The following is a 22,256-nucleotide window of genomic DNA, read 5'->3' on the forward strand; positions in this document are numbered from 1 at the left end:
CTGGCAGGTGACGATAATGATGTCATGCTTTATCCTAAAGGCAATGGGGAGCCATGGAAGGTGTTAGAGAGAGGGTGATGTGATGATCCCAGGTCAGCTCTTTACATGGTCTTTGTCTCCCTGTGAGAGTCAGGAACTTAGCTCCTTTCACTTTCCTTTTTCTGCCTGTCACTTGGATCTGAAGGTATTTCTTGAGCACACAGTTCCCGGAGCCTTCCTTCTGCCTAAAGGGACCTGGGTTCAAATGCCAGCCCTGCCACTCCCTGGCCCTGTCGCTTCAAGCAAGTTATTAACCTCTTTCACCTTCATTGTCCTCACCCATAAAATGGAGATAATGACTCCTTTGCACAGTTACATAAAGTATGAGGGGAAAGTGCATGGCATAGAGCCACTAACGAAAAAGGGTCCCGTTGAACTCTTGTGCAAAGTCAAACAAAAGCCAGGGAGGGGGCTCAAGGGGGATCCCAAAGAACAGGCAGCAGTCCCATTTCTGGAAAGTGGCCCTGTAGTCTGGCTGGGTCGGCTGAGGCTTTGTCCGGGCAGCTGACCATATGGGAGGTGAGCTCAAAGGAGAACTCCCCACCACCACCCGCCCAGGCCTGCCAACCCCCTGGAGCTCGACTTCTGGACTTTCTTAGACCCCACCCAGGGGGCCAGGAGCCGGCAGGTGAACACAGCTTACATAACTGGTCAGGAGTCCGACACCTTTCACCCAGTGATCAGGGTCATGTTTACCGAGAAGAGGTGTTCCCAGTCCTCCTCCCAGTCCTCCTAGGCACACACACAGCCCCTAAGCCCTGAATTTCAGAATTCTTAGTTACAATCCGAATGTTATTGTCAGCAACAGCTATGATTATTTATTTATTTATTTATTTGTCAGAGAGAGAGAAAGAGCACGTGCACAAGCACAAGCAGGGGGAACGGCAGGCAGAGGTAGAAGCAGGCTACCCGCTGAGCAAGCAGCCTGACTGGGACACAATCCCAGGACCCCGGGGATCATGATCTGAGCTGAAGGCAGATGCTTAAGCGACTGAGCCACCCAGGCATCCCAACAGCTATGATTTTTGAATGTCAAAGTCATCAGTGGTGTCATTTAATGGTGAGGCATTGGAGGAGCAGTGGGGGGACAAGGCCTCCAGCAAGGACCAGAGAGCGGACCAGGGTATGCGTCCTAGACTCCTCCTCCTCTTAGCTCAATGACCTGGAGCCAGTCGCTAGGAGTCTCTTAGCCTCAGTTTTAAGAGCTATAAAATGGGTTTAGTGGCCGGACTTAACTCATGAAATTCTTTTGAGGATTCAAGAAGGAGTGACATACCCAAAGCACTTTGCAAATTACCTCGCCCCTCAGAAGTGCTCCTCGAGGGTCGGCTACCAACATCACACCGTGTTTTGTAACCTGTCCTTTCTACTCAACTCATCATGAAGCTCTCTCCAGTGACAGTAGGAACCTTAACACGAGATTTCCTGACACTTCCTGAACCCCTAATTGCCTAGGCTCATAGGGTTACAAGCTGGGAATCCCAAATTTCAATCTCCTGTTTAAAATCTGGGGTCCCACCTTCACAGACCTTAGTCCCCACTTCCCACTTATGGAACAAGGGGGGATGAGCGTGAAGACCAATGTGAGGTCAAAGCTGAGGCACAGAGCAAGGATACTGCATCCAGGGTCACATGGGTTGTCAGTCAGCGATAGACCTGACTCCATGTCCAGGCAGTATGGATCCCGAGGCTCTGCTCTCTGATTCTGCATTTCAGAACTACAGACACCAGAGTCTGCACATCACCCCCTCCTTCCTTCCTTCGACAAACATGGCCCAGGGTTCACATTCCGACTCTGCCGCTTTGTGGCTGTGTGACCTTGGGCAAGTTATAAAACCTCTCTGTGCCACACCTTCCTGAATGTATTACCCACCTCCCAGAAATGTTATGAATAAAGAGTGAGTGGATATTTGTAAAGTGCTTAGAATAGTGTTTGTTTGACTAGAACAAAAACTGAGTACCCACACTGCCAGGCACCAACGGAAGCACCAGGACACAAGCGTGCACAACCAGACAGAGTTCTGACCTCAATGAGGAATCTGGAGGTGGGGGATTAGAAATCAATGCCAGGGATGAGCCCCGAGGCAAGGTGGTATTGGCCATTCTCCTGCAAGGGCACTGGCCTTAGAAAGGGCCTTGATGGGGCGGCCTGGTTGACTCAGTCTATAGAGCATTCAACTCTTGATCTTGGGGTCATGAGTTTGAGCTCCCCAGAGGGCACAGGCCTCACTTTAAAAACTGGGGCACCTCTGTGGCTTAGTCAGTTAAGTGTCCCACCCTTGATTTCAGCTCAGGTCATGACCTCAGGGTGGTAAGACTGAGCCCTGCCTAGGTCTCCAAGCTCAGCCCAGAGCCTTGTTGTCCCTTTCACTCTGCTCCTCTCCACACTTTCTCTCTATCTCTCTCTCAGGTAAATAAATAAAATCTTACAAAGATAGATAGATGATAGACAGATAGATAGATAAAGGGGCCTTGATACTATGACTTCTCTTTCTAAACACTAGCTTCTGTTTGTTGACCTGACCATGGGGGCCCATGCCCTGGGCTAAGCACTGTGTTCCCAAGATCCCCTCAAGTGCCCACAGCCTGCAGCCCGTGGTTATATCATTGCTAGAGACAGAACATGTCCCCCCCAAATTCCTATGTTGATATCCTCACCACCAAGGTGATGGCATTACGGTTTGGGGGCCCCTCAGAAGTGATTAGGTCATGAGGGCATAGCCTCCGTGAATGGGAACAGTGCCCTTATGAAGGGACCCCAGGAGTCCCTCCCACATTGCGCCACAGGAGGACACTGCCCAAAGATGGCTGTCTGGGAACCAAGAAGCAGACTCTTGCCAGACACCCAATCTACTGTCTCCTTGACCTTGGACGTCCAGCCTCCAGAACTGTGAGATATAAATTTCTGTTGTTTATAAACAACCCAGTCCGTGGTATTTTGTGAAAACAGCCCAAGCAGGCTTAGATAATCATCATCCCCATTTCACAGAAGAGTTTACTTCTGTCCCCCTCCCCACCCCCATTGGCCCCAGGGCAATAGCACGTCAGGGAGGGGGACAGTAAGTGAGTGCTGAATGCAGGAGGGAAGGAACAAATGAACAGGGGCACAGACTGTCAGCAACCCTTCCACAGGTCAGGGCTTCAGGCCCATGAGGTCCTGCAGGGCAGTGAGCTCAAACGCACATGCTCGGGGCCATCACTCTGGGCTCAGCAGAGTCATCCCCAGACTGGGCGGCTGCTGGTGTCCTGACCTCTCCTTTTCCAACACCACAGGTGACAGATGTTTCCCTGAACGCTTACTGTATGTGCCCCAGGCACTGACCTTGGGTTTTCTTCATGTGAACTCTTTTAATCATCACAAGACCCCATTTCACAGGTGAGGAAGCAGAGAGGCACAGACCAAGGAGACCACACCCAGGGTCACATGGGTCGTCGGTCAGTGATGGAGCGTGACTCCACCGTCCAGGCAGGGTGGATCCCACAGCCCGAGTTCCTACCCGCCGTGCTGCGTAGACATTCTCCTCCACTCTTCACCCCTGCTCCTCCGACTTCACACATAACATGCGCCCTGCAAGGGGAAGACACTAGAAATCAATAGCAGAAGGAACACTGGAAAATTCACAAGTATGTGGGGATTATACAACACACTCTTAAGCAACCAGTGAGTCAGGGAAGAAATCGCAAGGGAACTGAGTAAATGTCTTGAGAACAGATGAAAACAAATTCTCTGGGACACGCCAGTTTATGGCAGTAAATGCTTACATAGAAAAGATCTGAAAGCAAAAGTAAAAATTCAAGCATTGCATAATTTTATGCTATAGAAAGCAAAAGTTTAAAAAACGGAAGGACCCCGGGATGCTTGTCCCTGGGGATAACTTCTGTTTAACGGTGTGGTCTGGTGCTTCAAGATCGTTCTGTTTTGTTTTTGATTTGTCTTCTAACCTTGCAGGAATATTATCTTTAAAAAAAAGGTGGGGGGGGCACCTGGGTGGCTCAGTGGGTTAAGCCTCTGCCTTTGGCTCAGGTCATGATCTCAGGGTCCTGGGATCAAGCCCCTCTTTGGGCTCTCCGCTCAGCAGGGAGCCTGCTTCCCCTTCTCCCTCTGCCTGCTTCTCTGCCTACTTGTGATCTCTCTCTCTGTCAAATAAATAAATAAAATCTTAAAAAAAAATAAAGACATAATTTTTTAAAAAAGCAAAAATGAGATAATGCAATACACATTGTTTTGTCACTTTCGTGGGTTTTTTGTTTGTTTGTTTGTTTTGCTGTACCTAACAGTGACTCTTAGAGGCTGCACCTGCTGGAACATTCTCTTCAGAGGCTGTAGTCTGGGATGAGGACTTCTGCACTGGATTCAGCCAGTTCCATCAGGATACATCTGGGGTGTTGGCAGTTTTTAACTCTTTCCAGCCATTCTGCGGTGAGCGCCCTTGGAAATGGCCCTGTGTGCTGGTGGGAGGTATCTCGGCGAATAACTCCCAGAAGCAGAATCTCTGGGCCAAAGGACAAGAACATTTCAAATGTTCCCTCCTAGAAGGAGAAGCCAGCTTTGCCTAGAGAGTAGGAGAGAGTTGTGTCCCCTCCCCTCACTGTCCCTGCTGTCATCTTTGCCCAGCTGGCCAGTATGATCTCCAACTGTCATCTTGCCCAGCCAAGACGTGGCCCAGCCTCGAGAGTGACACAGCCTCTCGTGGTGACACCCCCATTGCTGCCCATTAGGGTCCAGAAACTGACCGTTCTTGTCAAGACCATCCTTCAGATTGCTGAGACGGGAGCACTTTCTTAAAAACCCCAGAGTTTGCTTTTTCACTCATTTAGGAAAGCCGGCAGTGTCCAAAATAAGCCCTTGGAGAGAGGCCAGAGCTGTTCGGCACAACCTGCCAGAGCCCCGCTGTCCAGGCCAGTGGTGCCTAGGCTGGCTTTTGATAAGCATCTCCACACGTAGGGAGCTGGGCTGGCTGAGTACCCGCCAGAGTCCGGCTAGTAGCATTTTCCCTGAATCATCATGACTCCCGAAACCTGATCACTCATGTGATCAGAGTCCTTCTGGGCCACCTGGTATCAAACATTTCCCCCCAAAATATTCATGGGTTCGTCCTACCGCCACCTCTGAGAGCTGCAGGCAGTCAACTATGATTGCCAGTGGAGCGGGGGGGAGTGTGGGGGGTAGGACAGAGTCACAGAGAGCCTGGTCAGTCACCTGGAGGCCAGGGCAGGGTCCTTATCATGCCCTGTAACCTTTGCTGGGGTAACTTTCAGCAAAGCGCTTACCCAACATGGGGCACATGGTACATTCTGTTCCTTCTCACCTGGACCTCTTCCTGCCCCACACACCCCCCCTCACTGCTTTGCCTGGCCCATTCCTTGTCACTCTGCAGACCTCAGCGTCAGCGTCAGCGTCAGCTCGCTAGGGAAGACATTGCTGACCTCCAGGCAAGGACGGTCCCTTTCTAGTTACTCTTGGAGTTCCAAGCTTTGTAGCACTTAAAACAACAGTGACCGCTCATTATGTGGGTCATTGCTATTTATGTCTCTCCCCACCCAGGCAGTGAGGCCCACAAAGTAGGGTATGTGTCTCGGTCTATATCCCATTGCCCAGAATAGGTGCGTATCAGTGTCTGGTGGGCAGTGGTTACAGCTGTGACGTCAGAGCCAGGCTGCCCAGCTTTGAACTCTGACTCTGTGAACTAGGACAAGTTACTGAACCTCTTTGTGCCTTAGCATAGCCATCTGTAAAATGGGGGATGATAGCACCTAAACCATTACACGAACAGATCTAAGTAAGGTCTGTTCTAAGTAAGGCTTGGCATGGGTGCCTGGTCTGTAGAAGATGCAAATCAGTGCTAATGTCAGCATTAAACACTAGCAGTTAGACAAGGTTCTCCAAGGTTCAATCTGGAGCAGGCACTGGTGTCTGCTACTCAGCACGGCCCTGCATGGAAACTGCTTAGTATGTTGCAGGCGTGCCTTTTCTTGTGCCTTCGTGGTGGTGGCTGTGTCAGTGTTGAGCTACAGGACTGTAATTCTGATGACGGTGGTGAAAGCCCCTCGGAGTCACCGTTATTTGGCCTCCTCTGCTCAATCCGTGTGTCTGTCTCCATCCCTGCTACTCCTGACAAAGCCTGACCTTCCTCCACAGAACCTGGTTCCGATTCCTCAAAGGACTTTGCTGAGACCTTGTCGGGGCTGAGCTCGGCTGCCCTGGGGCAGGGGTCTGAGCAGCTGTCTTCCGGGACAGTGCTATGGCAGAAGGTGCGGAACACCGCTATGGAGGGGGCTTGAACCAGGCTGGTTTTCTAGAGCTTGGGTCCCTCCGGAACAGCTGCATCACAGGGAGGCACCATGCTGTCTGGGGACTAAACCACGCTTGCAGCACAACGTGCACAGCCTTTAGGGAGCAGCCCTGCCCCTGCTTGCCCCTCCTCTGAGAAGCCCTTGTGAACCCCTTGGAAGACACTTTATTATATGGGGTCCCACCCCATTGGCTGACGGGCTTACTCACGTGACCCAAGATAGACCAATCAGATTCTACCTTGGCAAATCGACTCAGAACAGGTCTTCGCTGGCACGTGACCTACCTACCAAGGTGGAGCAGTCTGTCCCGAGAAACAGGGAACCGAACAGGTGGCCCTTGGCCCTAAGAACTGTGGATCGGCATGCTGGTTTCCCAGATCTCCATTCTGGTCCCCATTAAGCCAGGCAGCGCTGCTTCCCTTATACTACAGACCTTCTTACCCCTTAGAGCCAAGCGTGGGTGGGCGCCCCTTCCTTTGCCACCCCCCCCCCCCCAGCTTGTATTTCCCCGCCACACTTGCCCTGCCTCTGCAGAGGAAACCCTGCGGCCCCTTCCGCCGCTGATTTACCGTCTAGCTCAGGCTGACCCCCGAGGCCTTCCGGGAAGCATCTGCAGGGCTGCTCTCGTCACTGCCCTTGGGGCCGCTGTGCGTGGGGACCAGTTCACAGGAAGCCCTGGAGTCTGGGTCAACGGGTGCCTCGGCTCCGGCTGGAGAGGACCAGGCGCGGGGGGAGGAGCTAGGCCCTGCGTAGGGCTCTTGTTTGGTTTTCCTTTTGCGAAATGGAAATTGTTTTACTTATTATAAACATAAATTCAGACGTGTGGTTGTACGCAGACACAGAAGAGTTTAAAGAAAAGTCTACTTCACGTCCGATCTGTCACCCAGTAAATCACACACACAAAGGCTTTCCCCGCACACCCCCACGCCCCCGGAAAGGAAGTCAGACTGTATATACAGCTGGAACCTGATTTTTTTTTTTTTAAGAGGCCATCTTTCCTAAAGTATAGCTTTATTGGAGTATGATTGACATGCAATCAACTGTACATATTTAAAGCGTATGGGTTTCAACATATGTGTACCCCCATCACCACATTCACAACGACAAGCTGATCTATCACTCCTGAAAGTTTCCTTATGCCGTTTTGGAATCCCTCCTGCCACCCTCTCCCTCAAACACACACACACACACACACACACACACACACACACACCAGTAAACCCTGATCCTGCTTTTTTGTCCTACAGATTAGTTTGTATTTTCTAGAATGTTATATAAACGGAATCACACACTGTGTTTTCTTTTTTGTCTGGCTTCTTTTATTTTGAGATTCATCCCTATTGTGTGGATTGATAGTTCCTTTCTTTTTATTGGTAAGTAGTGTCCCATCGTGTGAATATACCGGTTTGTTTATCCATTCACCTGGTGATGGACCTTTGGGTTTGTTTCATTTGGGGCTGTTAGAGATAAAGCTGCTGTAAACATTTATGTATCTGTTTTTGTATGGACCTGTGCTATTATTTCTCTTGGGTAAATACCCTGGAGTGGAATGGCTGAATCACCTGGTAAGTGTATGTTTAACTTTTTAAGAAACTGTTGTCTAAAATCATTATCCCGCCCCACAAGCACTGTATGTGATTTCCAGTGACTCTACTTCTTTGGCAATATTTGATATGGTCTACTCTTTTTCATTAAGAATATTCTAGTAGGTGTGTAGTGGCACTAATGATGGCTTTATTTTGTGATCCCTGGTGACTATGGAGTGGAACTTCCTTCATGGGCTGCTTTGAGGCTGTCTTTATATACAGGTAAATGGAGAGCTACATTATTCTTAATGACTATGTAGTACTCTCACACTGGATCCATTTTCTATTTCATCAAGACCCTACTGGTGGGCATCTTGGTTGGCTTTGATGTTTTGCTGTTCCACATAATGCCTTGGTACACCTTGTATATGCATTTCTGCATGTTTGTCTATTTCCATCATGTGGCATTGATGGGTAAAAGGAATGTGTGCTTTCAAGGCTTTTGAAATACATTGATAAATAGCTCCCCTGGAAATCAGGACCCGTTATAGCTCTCCCCATCGGCAACATGGAGGAAACAGCCCCTGCTTCTAATTCAGGCAGAAGCCTCCAGAGTGATGACTTGCAGGGTTTGAGGAAGTCTTTCAAGTATGACCCCATGACTTGTGGCCACAAGCCAGAAATAAGGGCTGATTTGCCACAGGACTCCCTTGGCGTGTCCTTGGAAAATCATTAAGATGGTCTTGGGAGGGGTGGCTGTTCGACGGAGGAGAAAAGCTGGGATCAGGCTTGGGTTTGAGCACAGCAATATTCACTCCTGACCTGTAACCTTGGGACAGCCACTTGACCTTTCTAACCACGGATCTCTCAGATGTGGAGTAAAACAAATGATACCAACTCCCGGGAATGTGAAAGCCTTTTACAAACTCAAAAACATTCACAGAGGTGTGTTGTGAGGAGCCTTTGTTTCCTTTCCAGAAATGTGGGCGCACACACTTCCCCCTGGGTTCCTACCTGAATGACTGGCTGGACCTGGGGAGGGAGGAAGAGTGTGGTGGGCAGAACAATGACTCCCCCCATCAGAGATGTCCACATCCACATCCAGGGATTAGTGTGAATGTGTCAGGTTATGTAGCAAAGGGGATTAAACCGGGAGGTGGGATTAAGATTGCTAATCAGCTGACCTTAAAATAGGGAGATTATCCAGGATTATCTAGGTGGGCTCAATGTAATTACAAGGGTCCCTCAGCGTGAAAAAGACTGAAGGAAAAACAGATGGCAGCATGAGAAGGACCGTGTTATGAGGTTGGCTTTGAAGATGGAGGAAGGGGCCACAAAGCAAGGAATGCAGGAAGCTTCTAGAATTTGGAAAAGATAAGGAAATGAATTCTTTCCTAGAGCCTCCTGAGGAATGCAGTCCTGGAGACACCTTGATTTTAGCCCACTGAGATCCAGTTCAGACTTCTTACCTCCAGAACTGTAAGATTAAAAGGTTTATGTTGGGCGCCTGGGTGGCTCAGTGGGTTAAGCCGCTGCCTTTGGCTCAGGTCATGATCTCAGGGTCCTGGGATCGAGTCCCACATCGGGCTCTCTGCTCGGCAGGGAGCCTACTTCCCTCTCTCTCTCTCTCTGCCTGCCTCTCCATCTACTTGTGATTTCTCTCTGTCAAATAAATAAATAAGATCTTTAAAAAAAATAAATAAAATAAAAGGTTTATGTTGTTTTAGGCTGCTAAGTTTATGGTGAGTTGTTACAGCAGCCATAGGAAACTAATCCAGGAGGACAGGTGGGCCCCATGGGAAGCAGAATGCCTGGAGAAGGGAATGGAGTGTCCCCACTTCCCGAATTCCTCAGTGGGGAGTGACACCAGCAAATGCATAGCAGCAGGCTTCCTTGTGTCCTCTGGGGAACATCGAACAGTATTTCTTGCTTTGGTGGGGATTAATGGCAGGTGACAGAGAGTGGTAGCCCCACACAGGAGGCCTTGAAGACCAGGCTGTAGGTATTCTGAAGGTAATGTGGGCCATTGAGGGTTTCAGTCGGGGCAAAGAGATGATAAGAACTTGCTAGGAATGGGGTGAAACAGGAGGCACTGGGCTGGGAGTCAGAGAGCTGGGTTCAAATACCAGCATTGCCTCCCCAGACAACCTTGGGGCAAGTTACTAATGATTTCTAGATTTGGATTCCATTTCCTAAAAACACTGGGACTATTTCTGGAGTCCTTTCCAGTCAAAGAACACAGCTGGCCCAGACCAGTCAGGGCCTCTTGGGATCAAAGGGAATTCCCTGGCCTATTACCCAGAGGGTATAGAAAGTTTAAAATAATAATAATAATAATAATAATAAAGCAACATGGATTGAGCACTAACCATGTTAAGAACTTTACATAATGAGGACACCTGGGTGGCTCAGTGGGTTAAGCCTCTGCCTTCGGTTCAGGTCATGATCTCAGCGTCCTGGGATCGAGTCCTGCATTGGGCTCTCTGCTTGGCAGGGAACCTGCTTCCTCCTCTCTCTCTCTCTGCCTGCCTCTCTGCCTACTTGTGATCTCTGTCAAATAAATAAAATATTTTTTAAAAAAGAACTTTACATAATGAATCTCATTTAATCTTCTTACCATCCTCTCAATGACTCCCTAGTGCTCTCAGGTTAAAGGTCACCACCGTGACCCACAAGGCCCTACAGGTGTGGTCCTTGCTGACCCCTGGGGCCTCATCTCAGGCCTCTCTCTCCTTCACCATGCACTTGTTTCTCTGCCCCAGAAACGAATGGGATATGCACCTTGTACTTCAGGGTCTTTGTACAAGCCATGCCACCCACCAGGAATGCAGTTATCCTGCTCTCCAGCCTCGGGGCTCCTCCTTCCTCCCATCTCAAGACGGTTGTCTCGTTGCCCCACCTTCCAGCTAAATCAGATTCTTGTGTCCTTGCACTTGATTTCAGATGACAGGGCCCCGCATACAAGTACATAAAAGTACACACTTACATAGTCACCCATTCTTCCCCCTGGACCATGGGGGCCAAAGGGCCAGAATGGTAAATGTTCGCTGAAGGAAGAAAGGAAGGAAGGAAAGAACAAATTAATAAATAAGTTTTCCTCAAAGGGATGAATGAATGAATGAGTAAAGATATCTGTTTCCTGAAGGAATAAATAAATAAATTACCACTTGCTGAAGGAATAAACAACAGAGCCCAAAGGTTGGTATGGTGATCAGCCTCATCAAGAGAAGATCAGGTCAGAAGATCAGAAGATCTACCCAAAGTCAAAAGGTGAACCTGGGGGTGCCTAGGCGGCTTAGTGGGTTAAGCCTCTCTGCCTTCGGCTCAGGTCATGGTCTCAGGGTCCTGGGATCGAGCCCCGCATCGGGCTTTCTGCTCAGCGGGGAGCCTGCTTCCTCCTCTCTCTCTGCCTGTCTCTCCGCTTACTTGTGATCTCTGTCAAATAAATAAATAAAAATCTTAAAAAAAAAAAATCTGGAAAAAATAAATGGTGAACCCGGAAGGCTCCTCTCTTTGCAGGAGGCCGGGGCTGGCGCCAGGACCCATCTGAGCCAAAGGGTCACTGCAAGAAGGGGTCAAGGCTGGAGGAACTTGGGCTTACCATGAGGTAGGCTTGCTGGGGAAGCGTCTTCAAGGGCAGCACTCAAAGAGGATGTGCTGAGCACAGCTGCCTCAGCAGAAGAGGAAGGAACTGGCGGGAGGCGGTGGGGGAAGGGGGTGTGGGCTGGGGCCCCAGGTTCTGCTGCCTGCAGCCACAGCAGATCCTCCCCACGGTCCGGACCTCCACCCCTACCCCCAGCCCCGCTACTTCTGTAAGACTCTCACACGCTCACTCTGTCTGCTTCTCTTTAGCTGACTTTTTAAGCTGGATCACCCCAGGTCTGGACAAGGGTTGGAGGCCTCACCCACTTAGCCACCGCTAGCTGGAATATAAATTGCTGCAACCACTTTGGAGGGTGACTTGAGCAGTACCTGTGCAAACTTCCAAATGTGTACCCTTTGACCCAGCAGCTCTACTTCTGGGAATTTATCCTACAGACACTCTAAAGTCCGTTGGCAGTGATCGTCACACAAGGAGGTAGCACTGTTTGTCATGGCCAAGAACGTCCATCAGTAGGAGACCAGTAAGAAAACTATGCATCATGGACTTCCCCCATGGAAAGTTATGCAGTCACCAAAAAGAGGCCCTCATCTGTATGAACGGACATAGGAGGATGTTCGTGATATATGCGTGTATTAGGATTTTTTTTAAGTGTCTGTATTTCTTAATATAGTGTCTATTTTTAAGTGTCTATATTTAACAGTCTATATTTCCATTATCTATAGCTGAGTAACACGCCCTCCAGAAACTAGCCATTTGCACCGAGCGTCAGCAGGACTCAATCATGGGGCTGCCTTCACCTGGGAGCATGGCTAGGCTGGAGCTTCCAAGATGGCCTGTCCTCTACCAGGGCCGTCCATGTGTGGGGCCGCTAACCATTCTGCAGTCTCGCTGAGCTGCCAGACAGCATGGTGGCTGGATTCGGGGAGTATTTCAAGAGGCTAAGCTTCCAGGTGCGAGTACTTACCAAGCTCCAGCGGGCATCATGCTTGCTTACGTATGCTTGCCCAAGACAAGTCATGTGGTCCGTCCAAAGTCACTGTGATGGGGCTATACCAGGGCACGGATGCTGGGAGGGAAAATGCATTGGGGGCCATCCCAGTAACTGTCCAGCACTATACATTGAATTTGATAATATTTTATTAAGAAACTACGTATGAGAGGCGCCTGGGTGGCTTAGTGGGTTAAAGCCTCTGCCTTCCGCTCAGGTCATGATCCCAGGCTACTGGGATCGAGCCCCACATCAGGTTCTCTGCTCCGCGGGGAGCCTGCTTCCTCCTCTCTCTCTGCCTGCCTCTCTGCCTACTTGTGATCTCTGTCTGTCAAATAAATAAATAAAATCTTTTAAAAAAAGAAAAAGAAAATATGTATGTCCTTACTAAAATATCATCTCATGTATGTGTTGGATAATACACATGTGTATGTGTGTATGTTTAAATGTTTGTATGTGCACTGATGTACAACTGAAAGTTCAAAAAATGCTAGCAGTGTTTAACTTTCAGGAGTAGAAATGGGCAGATAAAGGGGGAACTTTTGGTTTTTCCTTTATACTTTTCTTTAGGATTTGAATATTTAAAAAGTGAGATGTATTGTTTTTTTTCCTTAAAGATTTCATTTATTTGAGAGGGAGAGAGAGAGCAAGAGCAGAGGGAGGGGCAGAGGCAGAGGGAGAAGCTGGCTCCCCACTGAGCAGGGAACCCGATGCAGGACTCGATACCAGGACCCTGGGACCCTGACCTGAGCTGAAAGCAGACGATTAATTGACTGAGCCACCCAGGCGCCCTGAGATGTATTACTTTTGCATTAAAATGTGTGTGAACGTGCTGTGAAAATCTTTGCAGTCCTGCAGCTTCCAGCCAACTCTTGCCAGAGCAGCGCTTGGTTGGCCGGTGCCGATACTGCCTCCCATTGTTCTCCTTGGTTCTGCTGAACGTCTTCCCGGCCAACTTCCTCACAAATCCTCAGTTATTATCTCAGGACAAGTTCTGAGGAAAGGAACTGCTGAATTGAAGGTTAGGAACATCTGAAGGACGCAATACCTTCTGCCAGGTTGTCCTGCTGACGGACAGACGGATTCTCCCATCCCGCCAGCCAGCTCGGGGGGCACAGTGTGGGCTCGTCTGGTGTCCACCCTCCTAAGTACCCAGTACCCACTTCACAGACCCTGGCCCGAGGCCCACACCATCATAGGCAGTCCAGGAGGACCAGCTCAAGCAGGGGCTCCTCTGCTTCCCATGCCACCTCCAAGCTCCCTGCCAGGCGCTGTCTCCCCTTCCTCCTCCCCCTCCAGGGAAAGACCAACCTCCTCAGGACAGTGAATGATCTGGACCCTGCTCGCCTGCCTACCCACCTGCCCTTGCCACTTCCTGCCCTCACCCTCTGACTTCCACCTGGATTAACCTGTTTTCAGTTCCCCGAAGGACTAGAATGCGGCCTCATCTCTGAACCTTTGTACATGCTGTCCCCTCTGCCTAAAACATTCCCTTGTCATAATCCCCCCTCCCACACTTCCTCCTGGAAGCCTTCCCTGATCACCTGAGGGGAAGTTCAGTAACGTGGTCACATGGGGACTGCCAGAGTTTCCGTTCGTTCAGGTCTTTGTGTGTTCATGTATTCACTAAATGGTTACAGAAACTGCACAGCGGGGATCCCAGAGTGAACCAACCTGCCCTGCCCTGCCCAGCTCACATCCCAGTCTGATCGGGGGAGGAGAGGGAACTGGGAGCGGGCAGATGGTGCCAGTCCACGTGTGAACAGTGCTGGGCTGGGCGTGGACCACAGGCCGGTGGGAGCCCAGTGTTCCTCCAGCTAGAATCACAGAAACACCCATCTAAAAAGGGAAAATCCCTCAGAGCTCCAGAGGTGACGTAGATGATTTCAATTCCTCTGTTTCCTAAATATGTATGAACTTGAACTTGATAACCATAGCGGTCCCCATTTATTGAGACCCTGCTTTCTGCACCTGACCTGTATTAACTCACTGAGGTCCCCTTTGGGGAGTATCATTATCCCCATTTTACAGAAGAGGAAACTGAGGCTCAGAGAGATGAGTTGCTTGCCCGCGGTCATCCAGCTGGGAAGTGGCAGAGCCGGGATTTAGACACACATAGTCAGGCTCCCGAAGCCCGTACGCTTGGCCACTACACCACACAGCTACAAATTAAGCACAAACCATTCTACAAGAACAACACTGAAACGGCTGCCCAAACTGCGTGTGACATGGTTGTTGACAGGCGATGATGTTTTGTGGGAATGAGGTTGCCCCCTGAACAGGGCTGAGTTCAGCCCGTGTGTTCCCCAGGGGACCTTGGCCTGCCTACTACTATTCTCTTTCCAAACCACCGAGAAATCATCAGTTTTTGTCCTCCACTCAGCATAACAGCACCTTTTTTCGTTTTTACTTGAACTTTTGGAACACAAACTACTTTCACGTTGTCCCAGAATTTTTTTAAATATTAGAGAGATATTAGATAAATAGATGATAGAAATCTAGATACACTTCCTACTCTTCTTCTCTAGAAGTCAGCGTTACGAGTTTCTTGTATGTCTTTTCCGAGAGTGCATATTCTGTTTTCTCTCATGAAGAAGAGGAAAGGCTCACACCACATTCGAGGCTCTGCTCCCTGCTAGTTCCACTTAACAGGGGATCTCGGAGGTCACTTCATACAGACGGGGAAAGGGCTTCTTCATTCCTGTTCACGTTGTATGAGCGCATGTTGGGTCCCAGCCTGTCCTTCGTCTGTGCACGTGAGGGCTGCTCTTGACCTTCACAGTTGTCCCGGCTGCCATTAGTCACGGCAGGAAGCAGCCTCGAAGATGGTGCCCAGTGATGTCCGTCTCCTGGATTCAGGCTTCGCTATCATCCCCTCCCCCGAGAGTGGGCAGGGTCCAGGGTCAGCTTTTGACAAAGAGACCTAGTGAAATTCCCAGGACGGCTAAGACGGCCTAGAAGCAGTGACAGTCTAGCAGCAACAGGCCCCTAAGACCCAGCACCCCATGGGGCCCCCAAGTGACTCAGTTGGTTAAGCATCTGCCTTCCGCTCAGATCATGATCCCAGTGGGATTGAGCCCTGCGCTGGGCTTCCTGCTCAGTGGGGTCTGTTTCTCCCTCTCTGTTGCTGCTCCCCTGCTTGTGTTCTCTCTCTCTGTCAAATAAATAAATAATATCTTTAAAAAAACAAAAAACAAAAACAAAAATCCAGTGGCCAGGTCTTGGCTCCTAAATACTATTCCTCAATTCAAGACATTGGGGCTCCTTCAAGAAATGGCTGATTACAAAGTTAAGACAGGGAAGATATGAGCCTGGGCACATTGTGGTGCCAAGAAAGCAAGGAAATGCTCGAAAACCCCAAAGAATAAGGGCAAATTAAAGGGACACAGGAGCCATCCTGAAAGATTTCCCAACAGACAAAACTGGAATGATTTGAGTAACAAAATATACAACATAGTATTGTATTATAGCTCAAAGTATAAAATAAACATGCATGAGTCCACACCGACATAAGGAAATGATTGAACAAACACGTACGTGGGAGAGAAGAGACAGATTGTCCCTATAGAAGAATTCCAAATAATTTATGATATTCCTCCCAGGACGTGGACTTTCATTCTGTACCCCTTCCAGGATGGGTGGGCTCACCGACTCGTTTCCAAAGAATAAAGTGAGGGAAAGGAAAACATTATCCCCTTACAGTGGAGAAACCTATCCCACACTACCTTAATCAAGAGGTGAAAGTAAAAAAAAAAAAAAGAAGAAGAGTCATCTTACAGGTGATGTCACACAGGTACCATGTGCCCCAATATAATGGAAGGAGTAGGGCACTTCGTCCCATTCTGGGGTATCCTACCCCTACCTCCGTAACCTTAACACAATCTGCAAAAGACAGAGACAAACCCAAACTGAGGAACATTCTACAAGATCCTTGGTCTTTGTTCCGCAAAACTCAAAGTCATAAAGAGCAAGCAAAGACTGGGAAACTGTCAGAGACCGGGAAAAAATCAAGGGGACGTGACAGAACGCCGTGTGGTATCCTCAGTCAGATCCTGCTACAGAGAAAAGATATTAGTACAGAGTTGTGTGAAACACAAACATTGGACTCCAGTCCATCATGACGTAGCCGACTGGTTTCTCTTGACAAAAATATTCCGTGGTAAATGAAGATGGTAACATTCAGGAAAACTGGGCAGCGTGGGGAAGTACAGAAACCCTCTGTATTCTCTTTGAAGTTTTTCTGTGAATCATAACATTATTCCAAAGGATTTTTTAAAAGCCTATTAAGACACAAGTGATGAGATGTCACTTCTGACATTAGGTACCAGAAGACGCCATCTTGCATCTTGCGCGTGTCCCCTGGATTTCTTATTTGCTGGCTCTGGTGAAGATCCTGCTGCGTTGTGAGCTGCCCCATGGCAAGGCCCACGAGGCAAGGGGCTGAGGAAGGCCTCTGGCCAACAGCCGTGGAGGAACCGAATGATGCTGCAGACGATCAGGTGAGTGAGCTTGGAGGCAAATCCTTCCCCATTTGAGCCTTGAGATGGGTCCCCAGCCCCGGCTGACGCGTTGATTGCAGTTCCGTGAGAGACCTTAAGCTTAAGGTTCCTGACCTCCAGACACTGTGGGATGGTAAATGTTTGTTATTTGGCAGTGCTGAGTTTGGGCAGTTAATACGTTAGACGTCAATAAATAACTAATATAGTTACCTTCTCTGTTATTTTCTTACTGGCCTAGGGTCCTTGACATAGCCCTACTTGGCTCGGCCACGAGCAGAAATGCTGACACAGCCCAGGCTCTATGTGGTCCAGTATGGAGGCTGACACTTTTAGTGGAACATTGAGATAGTTCAAAACTTGCAAATGCTCAAGACTGCAGTTTGGAAAATATCACCCCCTTGCTTCAATCCTCCAAGAGTGTCTCACTATTCTTCAGGTAGAATCCAAAATCCTTACTGTGGCTTGCAAGGCCCTCAGGGTGTCCCCCATCCACACTCTGAGCTCACTTTCCATGTTTCCCCTTACCCTTGTTTTCTAGACCCCCTGATCATACCAGCTTCCCTGTCCCGGCCTGTGCCTGCCTCAGGGCATTTGCACATGCCTTGTTCACTGCCTGGTATATCTCTCCCCGCATCTTCCCTGCTGGCTCCTAATCATTCAGGCCTCAGTTCAAATGTCACCAACCGCTAGACACTGACCCTGATTACCCACATGGAGTAAGGATTAGAAATACTGGCTTTGGGGGGGCCTGGCTCACTCAATCAATAAACACTGATCTCGGGCCTTCTGATCTTGGGTTCATGAGTTCAAGCCCCTCATTGGGCATAGAACTTACTCAAAACAAAAAGAAAAAAGAAACAGTGGCTTTGGAGTCAGGCAGACCTGCCTACACTCTCTTTCCAGCCTTACACCTTAGGAGCTATGAAAACTTGGGTAAATGATGTCATTTCTCTGAGCCTCAGTTTCCCCATCTAGGGGCTCCTCGAAGAGTAGCTTGGAGGTCCCACACCCCTCTGTGGGGCAGGCCTTCAGCACAATGCTTGGTGTAGGGCACAGCCCAGGAAACACCAGTCATTCTACCTCTTGACCTTGGCACTGCTGGCTTGCAAATTCACACAGATGCACACGGCAGTTTGCAAACAGCTCCTGGGGCTCTGTGACCCTGGGTTCATCCTCAGACAGCTCCACCCTAGGTGATGGAGCCCTGCCCTTGGGAGGGGGCGGCGGGAGGGGCAGCAGGTCGAAGACTGTGTTCCTGACTGGCAGACCACACTGGACAGGCTAAGCCACCCTCAGCAGAGTTAACATTTCCAGAATGTGCTGCATCAGCGCTTCCTTCCTCTGGGTGGCCAGCAGCATCTGGAGGAGCCTGACCGCCTGGCCTTGACATTCCTGTGGCTAAGGCTCTCAGCTAGGGGGCGTCTGGCTGGCTCTGTCAGTAGTGTGTGACTTTTGACCTCAGGGTTATGAGTTCAAGCCCCCACACTGGGTGTAGAGATGCCTTAAAATCAAATCCTGGCGGGGAAGAAGGCTCTCAGGTAGGATAACACAATGAAATGGACGGCCAGCCAGGGGCGGGGGGTGGCAGGTGGGCAGAGGTAGATAGACGGTCCTGAGGTCCTCAAGCAGGAGCCATGACCAGAGAGGGTGACAGAATTTTGGGCAAATGGAATGTGAGCAAATGTGACTGAGCATCATTTCAGACCCGTCCCGCCAAAAGCCTGTCACTTCATCCTCTACCCTCTCGCTTCAATGTCTACCGGCTGGAGGTCTACCTGCGCCCTGGTCCTAGATCAGCCGAGGAAGCCCCATGTTAAGACAAGGCAAGAGCAAAGTCCCCATCGTCCAGATCCCCAGAGGATGCTGACTGAACGTCACAAAATGAAGAAATTAACTCCTAATCTGTTAAACACTGAGATTTCAAGGACTATTGGTTATTTAAGCCAATTTATTGTGCTTTTCGGGGCACCTGGGTGGCTCAGTGGATTGAGCCTCTGCCTTAGGCTTGGGTCATGATCTCAGGGTCCTGGGATTCAGCCCCGCATCAGGCTCTCTGCCTAGCAGGGAGCCTGCTTCTCCCTCTCTCTCTGCCTGCCTCTCTGCCTGCTTGTGATCTCTCTTTCTGTCTGTCAAATAAATAAATTATAAAAAAATCTTTATTATGCTTTTCTATCAGGCCCATCTTAGGTAAATCTTTTGAAAGTTATTGTATTTTTCCACTGGTTTACCAAAGTAAGACATGGTAAAAAGTTCAAACATCACAGAAATGAATGAAGGTTCCCCGTGCCCCCTCCCTGCTCTTCAAGGAGAGATAACTACAATTAATAGTGAGACATATTCTTCCAGATTTTTTTTTTTTTTGCCACACCATAATAGCATCTTTTTATACAAAAAGCAGCATTTGATAGATATCGCTCTGCAAGATTTCCTTTCACTGAGCAGCATACCTTGGCTATCTTTCCATGTTTGGATAGAGAGATTTATCTTATTCTTTTTAACATTGGTCCGGCATTCCAGAACACATGTATAAATGTATTTAATGGGGCCCTGGATTCCTTATTTATTGCTGTTTAACAAATTACCCTGAAAGTTAGCAGCTGTGAACAACAAACATTTATCACGTGAGAGATTCTGAGGGTCAGGATTCCGGGAATGGTTCAGCTGGGCCACTCTGGCTCCGGGTCTCTGGGGTCGCTGAAAGCCATTGGCTAAGGCCACTGTTTTCTGAAGGGACCAGAGAATCCTCATCCGGGCTCACTCCTGTGACCGTCACAGGCCTCAGTGCCTCGCTGCTTGTAGTGGGAGACGCCAGTTCCGTGGGCCTCTCCATAGGCTGTCTGAGTGTCCCCAGGATGTGACAGCTGCTTCCCCAGAGTGAGTAATGAGAGAGCCCAAGATGGAAGTGGCAGTCTTTCATAACCCAGTCTCAGATGCGACATTTGCAACGGCAGGCCACTCCGCCACTGGTCATTCAGACCAGTGCTGGTACGTGTGCGAGGGGCTTTCCGAGACCATGAGTACCAGGCATAGAGGAGGACTGGGCTCTCTTGGGGGCTGCCACCGTCGGTGCCTACAGGGGAGCGAGGCAATTTCCCCTTTCCTTCACTGCAAATCCTGCTGCAGTGAACATCCTTGTTCACCTCCCTGTGCACACTTGTGGGAGGGAGGTCTTCTGCCAGATGAGCTCACCTGGGCAATCTATGGGCCTTGCTCACTGAGTTCTCACTGCACTGCAGTGAGGTATATGCGGTTGTGGTGCCCACTTTGCAGATGAAAAAACTGAGGATCATAGGGACCCCTTGGCGGGGTCCCATGAAGATGCTTGGCACCCTCAGGAACAGAGAAGTCTTGGTATGAACTTTCTAGATGGGCTTTTCTTATGGGAGAAGAGGGTCAGTGAAGCTGACCGTGAACCACAGTAACGTCAGTCTCCCCTGGAACCTACTTTAAGTAGATGAAAGGTGGGTCAGAGGCACTGCCCCCATCATACAGACTCCTCCCAGACTCTCCCACGAGGCATAGTCCCAGGCACGGAACACACATCAGCTCATCCAATCTCCAAAGAACCCTATGAAGTCAGCTTTATTCTTCCTCTCATTTGACAGGAAAGGAAAGCAAGGCTCTGACACATGAGGTGTGGAAATGCTGCAAAAGTCACAGGCAAGCCATGGCCATGTGCAGGTTGGGGGCTGGGGAGAGAGGAAGGAAAGAGGAGGCAGGGTTGTACATGAGAGATTAGCTCCTCATGCCGCACTATCGAAAATTCATCTCTTTGAGGCCGAACCGGAGACAGGATGTGGGTTTCCCTTTAAGGGGCTGGTGCCCCAGATAGGTGTGAACTATCAGATGTAATCACTGGGAAAGAAGCGGTATTGCTGGGGGGGGACAGCACGGGCTCTGGGGTCAGAGAGGCTCCTGGCTGTGTGACTGCAGATGCATGGCTTGATCTCTCGCGGTCTCTGTTAGGAGGGTGGGTTGAGACACTGTAAATGGGGGAGGCAAAGCCCATGGACCACCTGGCTAGCTTTACCCCCCACCCCTTCTTCCATCAAAATAAGTGCCAACAGCCCTTTGCCCCAGCCACCCCAAACAAAGACACCATTACATAAAATAGTGAGCTCACTGGGCGAATATAGCTTCCAAACAAGCAGGGAGCCTGCTTCTCCCTCTCCAGCTCCCCCATGCTTGTGTTCCCTCTCTCGCTATCTCTCTCTATCATAAATAAATAAAATCTTGAAAAAAGAATAAAGATTTTATCTATTTGAGAGAGAGAGAGCATGGAGGGGGGCGTGTCAGAGGGAGAAGCAGACTCCCTGCTGAGAAGGAAGCCCTATGTGGTACTTCCTCCCGGGACTCGGGGATCATGACCTGAGCTGAAGGCCATCACCCAAACGACTGAGCCAGCCAGGAACCCCGATTGAACTCTTTCAAACTAATCAAAACAGAGGTGACATACCCAGGAATCAGACAGCCCCTAGTTTTTGACTTGTGTCTATCACTTGCTGGGTGACATTAAGGAAGTCACTTAACCTCTCTGAGCCCCTATTTCCTCTTCAAAAATTTGAGTTATAAGGCAGGGTTGTTTAGAATACTAAAAAATATCGACAGGAAGCACAGTGCTTGACCCACAAGAGGAGCTCAATAAACAAGAGCTGTTCCTACTGGCTCATATTTTCTTTTAAATAATTATTTTATGAAAAGAATGCCAGGCTGGCTTAGTCAGTAGAGCATGAGATTCTTGATCCTGGGGTCAGGAGTTTGAGCTCTATGCTGGGTATAGAAATTACCTAAAAATATAGACATAAACACATAAATAAATGAGAGGAAAAAGAACACCATACTTCAGGGAACCCAAGACATCACCCTTTGCGACATGCACCATTTCTTATGCACCATCAAGAGAAATCACTGCCAGTTAAAACTACCAGGAGCACACTGACTGTAAGAAGATGTACCTTGATTTTAAATATGTTAAAATGTGAATAAATGGGCATCAGCCTCGATGAGATACAGCATGTACACAGAAAGCAAAATCAGCGTGAGCCGAAGGGGGATAAGACACAGCGGTTTCCTGTCTGCCCCTCCCTCTCTCCCCAAAAACAACCACTACTGACTCTCTCAGATGATTTTTTCCCAGCACTTACACATCTCCTATTTCTACATTACAAGCACATATGGCTATCTTTTGATACATTCATTTTAACCATTAGCTACACCTACCCTGTCTCCCTGTCTACCTTATGCTACCTACTGACCACCTGTTGGGATGGAGGACTTAGCTCCTCCTGCATCACCCCTCCCCCCAT

The 22,256-nt window shown here is 49.2% G+C and overlaps 1 long non-coding RNA gene across 1 annotated transcript; it reads left to right on the forward strand.

Annotated features, from left to right (window-relative positions):
• Positions 1 to 10,852: 10,852 nt before the first annotated feature.
• LOC309846584 lies at positions 10,853 to 12,817 on the forward strand. Its single transcript, XR_014302002.1, has 3 exons — positions 10,853 to 11,129; positions 11,379 to 11,466; positions 11,712 to 12,817. It is a non-coding gene; the product is annotated as an uncharacterized lncRNA (long non-coding RNA).
• Positions 12,818 to 22,256: the final 9,439 nt, after the last annotated feature.

This window comes from Mustela nivalis (assembly GCF_964662115.1).
Source record: "Mustela nivalis genome assembly, chromosome: 13".
In the NCBI taxonomy this organism is placed as follows: Eukaryota; Metazoa; Chordata; class Mammalia; order Carnivora; family Mustelidae; genus Mustela; species Mustela nivalis.